The 6,109-nt window shown below is 48.3% G+C and overlaps 1 pseudogene; it reads left to right on the top strand.

The window, feature by feature from the left end:
- Positions 1–4,924: 4,924 nt before the first annotated feature.
- On the top strand, positions 4,925–5,043 carry LOC137333891 (5S ribosomal RNA; annotated as a pseudogene).
- Positions 5,044–6,109: the final 1,066 nt, after the last annotated feature.

The raw sequence follows: 6,109 nt of genomic DNA, 5'->3' as shown, positions 1-6,109 counted from the left end.
GCAGTCAGAGCTTTACATGGCAGGATGTTGCCCTGTGTTATACTAGAGTGCTGCAATGCATGCCTGTGAGGAAGTGAAGGAATGAATGAATAAGGGGATAAGGAATGAAAAGCAAAGCCTGATAGTAGCCATTAGCTTGAAGGAGGTCACCCACCTCCCCCTCTCCCATTCTCTCCCCAATACTAAACCCAGAATCTCCACGGCAATCTTCTGATAAGGAGTCAAGGGATGCAGATTCAGTGAACTGCCTCCTGTCTGCAGATTGCTGACACCGGTTATGTGCAGCCATCTCCTGCAAGCACATATAACAGGGACATATATTATTGTAAGGAATGTGAGAGAAGATGTGTTTGAGTCAAGTGCTCAGGCCAACAGGCACCTTAAGTGAAGGAGTGAACATGCAGGTATTGGATATTACATCGAATGTACAGTACAGAAACAGGCCATTCGGCCCAACTGGTCCATGCCAGTGTTTATGCTCCACACGAGCCTCCTCCCACCCTTCTTCATCTAACCCTATCAGCGTAACCCTCTATTCCTTTCCCTCATGTGTTTATCTGGTGTCCTCTGAAAAACATCTATGCTATTCACATCAACTACTCCATGTGGTAGTGACCCAGAGAGTGGGCATAAATGGGTCATTTTCAGTTTGGCAAGATGTAACGAGTGGAGTGCCACAGGGATCAGTGCTGGGCCTCAACTATTTACAATCGATATCAATGACTTGGATGAAGGGACTGAATGTATGGTTGTTAAATTTGCTGATGACACAAAGGTAGGTAGGAAAGTAAGTTGTGAAGAGGACATAAGGGGCCCAATATTACCAGGGAAGCGGGATGGCAGCAGTGGGGGGGGGCGGGGGGTGACTGGGAGTGTGGGTTACCTGCCCACTAAAATTCGTCCATTCCCCACGCGATCGCGGGTAAATTGAAGCCACTTACCGTGACTTCCGGGTTTCCCGTCGTCAACCCGTGCAGTGGGCGGACTGCACACCCGCATCACAGGCTGTCAGCTGGAGGAGCCCTATTTAAAGGGGCAGTCCTTCAATGCTGCTCCTGGAGCAAAGAACCAAAATGATAGAATGGAGCAGACCAGGGGAAAGGCTGCTCCCGGATTCAGTGATGCCTCACTCCAGGTCCTACTGGATGGGGTGAGGAGGAGGAGGGATGTGTTCTACCCGGCGGACGGGAGGAAGTGGCCGGCCTCTGCCACCAAGAAGGCCTGGCTCGAGGTGGCAGAGGAGATCACCAGCAGCAGCAACGTCTCCCGCACCTGGATCCAGTGCAGGAAGCGTTTCAATGACCTAACCAGGTCAGTCAAAGTGAGTGCACTTACTCATTCTCCTACACTCCGTCTGCACTGCCAACACTACTCTGTCACATCACTCCTCACACCCACTCAAACCTCATCCTCAACTTACCTGCACTTCCTCACCTCCCCAGTACTCATTCCACCACTACCACTCAACCCAATCCTTATCCAATGTCATCGCTCTGTCTCATACTCACCCTCTGATGCATCTCTTTCACGGTCAGCCTCACCCAAACCAATGCATTCAGCGGTTGGCCACGTCACCATCCCTCACTCACGCCTCTCTACTTTCTCCCCTTATAGGAGAAAAGAGTCCAGGGATCTGGGTGTCCGAGTACATGAATCACAAAAAGTTAGTATGCAGATACAGCAAGTGATTAGGAAGGCAAATGGAATGTTGTCATTTATTGCAAGGGGAATGGAATATAAAAGTAGAGATGTTTTGCTACAGTTGTACAGGACATTGGTGAGACCACATCTAGAATACTGTGAGCAGTTGTGGTCTCCTTATTTAAGAAAGGACATAATTGTTTTAGAGGTGGTTCAGAGAAGGTTCACTCGACTGATTCCTGGGATGAGGGGGTTATCTTATGAGGAAAGGTTGGACAAGTTGGGCCTGTATACACTGGAGTTTAGAAGAATGAGAGGTGATCTAACTGAAACATATAAGATCCTGAGGGGACTTGAAGGGGTAGATGCTGAGAGGATGTTTCCCCTTGTGGGAGACACTAGAACTAGGGGCCACAGTTTAAAAATAAGGGGTCTTCCATTTAAGACGGAGATGAGGAGAAATTTTCTCTCAGAGGGTCGTGAGTCTGTGGAACTCCCTTCCCCAGAGGGCGGTGGAGGCAGGGTCATTGAATATTTTTAAGGCAGAGTTAGATAGATTCCTGATTAACAAGGGATTCAAAGGTTATAGTCGGTAGACGGGAAAGTAGGGTTAAGATCACAATCAGATCAGCCGTGATCTTATCAAACAGGGGGAAACATCATTGGAACAATGTACCTTTAAATGCTTCCCACAATATGAAAGCCATGTCAGCACAGAGTATTCCACAGGCCCAGCACATAAGAGGCCTTCCTCTGGATCCTAACTCACACCAAGTCCTGTTCACCCATCACCCCTGTGCTCGCTGACCTACATTTGCTCCCGGTCCGGGAAAGCCGATTTTAAAATTCTCATCCTTGTGTTCAAATCCCTCGGTGGCCTCGCCCCTCCCTATCTCTGTAACCTCCTCCAGCCCTACAACCCTCTGAGGTCTCTGCGCTCCTCCAATTCTGACCTCTTGCCCGATTTTAATTGCTCCACCATTGGCGGCTGTGCCTTCAGCTGTCTAGGCCCTAAGCTCTGGAATTCCCTCCCTAAACCTCTCCGCCTCTCTCTCTCCTCCTTTAAGACGCTCCTTAAAACCTGCCTCTTTGACCGAGTTTTTGGTCACCTGTCCTAATATCTCCTTATGTGGCTCGGTGTCAAATTCTGTTTAATAATCGCTCCTGTGAAGCATCTTGGGACGTTTTACCACATGAAAGGCGCTATATAAATGCAAGTTGTTGTTGTTGTAATTGTCAGTCTCACTAATATGGCCGTGTTTGGTTACGAGCGGAGTTGGGCTCAGGATTTTTGGGACTCCCCCTATCCACCCTGGCCCTTTCAAACAGCCATTAAATGCCCCCCCATATTGAAGCTTTGAACAAGGTCAATCGCCTCGAACCCAGTTACACAGAAACTAAATCTCAGCTCACACATCACTCCAGTGGAAATACTGAAAGCTTTAATTGCTGCTGTTCAACCCAGTTTACCAATCAGAACAAAACAGTCTCCACAATCAGAATAAAGTGGGATAATGAAGAGAGAAGTGAGGAGTAATCCTTATTTAATAAACGACAAACCCGACTGTTTTATACAAACCTACAGTCTGTATCAAAGTGTAGAAGAAACAGATCCAAACAGGGTGAATGATCCCGTCTCGACTGGTTCCAATCTTATTGTGAACTATTCCACTGATGAAATATTTTCTGTATCATTTGGCTTTTGTGTATTTCACATGTAAATAAATCTGACCAAGTGCACGAGTGTCTATTGGTGGGAGATGTCCCATCTTTAAATATTGTGAGGGAGGGAGGGAGGGAGTGAGCGAGTGAGAATGAGTGAGTGTGATTGACAGAGTGAGCGAGAGTGAGTGTGAATGAGTGATTGAATGAGTGAGTGAGTGATTGAGCGCATGAATGATTGTGTATGTGAGTGACTGACTGAGTGTGACTGAGTAAGTACGTGAGCGAGTGTGAGGGTGAGTGTGAGTCAGTGAGTGAGTGAATTAATCTACCTATTATCTCATCTCTCTTTTTCCTTTTCCCTCTGTCCCTCTCTCTTCTCTCTCTTTTCTTTTTTATCTCAAACTCCCTCTGTCCATCTCTCTCCCCTTTTCTCCTTCTCACTCTGTCTCTTTCCTTTTCTCTCCCTCTCTCTCTTTTTTCCCATTTCTTTGCTGCACATTCTCCTGCTGCCAGACAAAGGGAAGGGGATCGAGACAGAGTGAAAAATACACAAGAAACTAAGCTGGTGAAAAAACACACACAAAGCAGGAAGCCTTTGAGTAAAGTGAACCAAAGCAGCCAATCGCCTATTGCCACACTGCTCTGAAAGTACCCGATCCTGTCTGATCTCGGACGTTAAGCAGAGTCCGGCCTGGGAATACCAGGGGCAGGAGGCCTTTCTTCTGAGCAGAGGCTGCGAGCTGTTCTGCACCTTGACACTGCCTTCATTTCACTGTCTTATCACTCATGCACTCTCTCTCTCACTTCATTTCCTTGCAGTAAATCGGGACCATGAGCTGCTTTTATCCATGTGCGGAATGGTCCACATCTTCTGCTCTGAGTTGGGCAAATGTGACTAGGATTGGGGTCTGGACTTGTGCCTTTTATAAACTGCGGGGCCGGAGAGAGGAGAAAAGGCTGCTCCCCGATTGTGTGTATTTTGAGCAATGAGGGAGCAACGTTTTTAAAAGAGTGAGTGAGTGAACGAGTGAATGATTGAGTGAGTGAACGAGTAAGTGAGTGAGTGATTTAGTTAGTGATTGAACGAGTGAGTGATTTAGTTAGTGATTGAACGAGTGAGTGAATGAGTGAGTAAGTGAACAAATGAGTGAATGAATGAGTGAACGAGTGAGTGAGTGACTGAGTGAACGAGTGCGTGAGTGACTGATTGAATGAATGAATGAGTGAGTGATTGAGTGAGTGAACGATTGAGTGAACAAGAGAGTGAACAAGAGAGTGAATGACTGAGTGAACGAGTGAGTGAGCGTGTGAACGAGTGAGTGAATGAGAGACCGAGTGCGTGATTGAGTGATGAACGAGTGAGTGAGTGAATTTGTGAGTGAACGAGTGAGTGAGTGAGTGAGTGAACAGTGAAGCAAATTCTGTTTTGAAGGTTGAGGCAAGGGGAAGGCCAGGAAGGATGGGGCTTGTAGTTTGTGTGGGGGAGGCTGAACACCGAGAGAGGAAGAGAACAAGGTGGGGAATGGGGGAAATGGAAGGAAAAGGAAAGAGAAATCAACAAAAAGAATGAGCCACAGGATTGCAATCCTTTAAGTAAAGAAAAAGCCCGTCAATAAATGCCTACGGCCACACTAGTCTGAAAACGCCCGATCTCGTCTGATCTCGGAAGCTGAGCAGAGTCAGGCCTGGTTAGTACTTGGATGGGAGACCGCCTGGGAATACCAGGTGCAGTCGGCTTTTGCTGCCGCCACAGGCTGCTCTCAGCTACACACATTCACACTGCTGTTAATCACCAAGCCTCCCTGCCAGCTCCAGCACTCTCTCATTTCCTTTCTCATTTTAACTATCGCCAGGGATTCAGTATTTCCTCTTCCAATGATGAACATGTGTGTTGTAGCTCACCAACTGCCCTCACTGCCTTTCACTAAAAGCGAGGAATGGAGGCCCATGGAGGAACATCAAAAATGCAGCAGATGCGAGTCGTCATAAGGGGGGAGGAGAGCGGAGAGCAGAGAGCAGGGGGGGGGGCGGGGGAAGTGAATGAGGGAAGGGGAAGGAGGGAGGGGAGAGGGGATCCCGCGTTATATCTGGATCACATTCTCCTCCCGTTAGACCTGGATCACATTCTCCCCCCGTTAGACCTGGATCACATTCTCCTCCCGTTAGACCTGGATCACATTCTCCTCCCGTTAGACCTGGATCACATTCTCCCTCCGTTAGACCTGGATCACATTCTCCCCCCGTTAGACCTGGATCACATTCTCCCCCCGTTAGACCTGGATCACATTCTCCTCCCGTTAGACCTGGATCACATTCTCCTCCCGTTAGACCTGGATCACATTCTCCCCCCGTTAGACATGGATCACATTCTCCCCCCGTTAGACCTGGATCACATTCTCCCCCCGTTGGACCTGGATCACATTCTCTCCCCGTTAGACCTGGATCACATTCTCCTCCCGTTAGACCTGGATCACATTCTCCCTCCGTTAGACATGGATCACATTCTCCCCCCGTTAGACCTGGATCACATTCTCCTCCCGTTAGACCTGGATCACATTCTCCTCCCGTTAGACCTGGATCACATTCTCCCCCCGTTAGACCTGGATCACATTCTCCCTCCGTTAGACCTGGATCACATTCTCCCTCCGTTAGACCTGGATCACATTCTCCTCCTGTTAGACCTGAATCACATTCTCCCCCCGTTAGACCTGGATCACATTCTCCCCCCGTTAGACCTGGATCACATTCTCCCTCCGTTAGACCTGGATCACATTCTCCCCCGTTAGACCTGGATCACATTCTC

This window comes from Heptranchias perlo, chromosome 16 (genome assembly GCF_035084215.1).
Source record: "Heptranchias perlo isolate sHepPer1 chromosome 16, sHepPer1.hap1, whole genome shotgun sequence".
In the NCBI taxonomy this organism is placed as follows: domain Eukaryota; kingdom Metazoa; phylum Chordata; class Chondrichthyes; order Hexanchiformes; family Hexanchidae; genus Heptranchias; species Heptranchias perlo.
The sequence above is the reverse complement of the archived record's forward strand: the minus strand, read 5'-3'. Positions and strand labels throughout refer to the sequence as shown.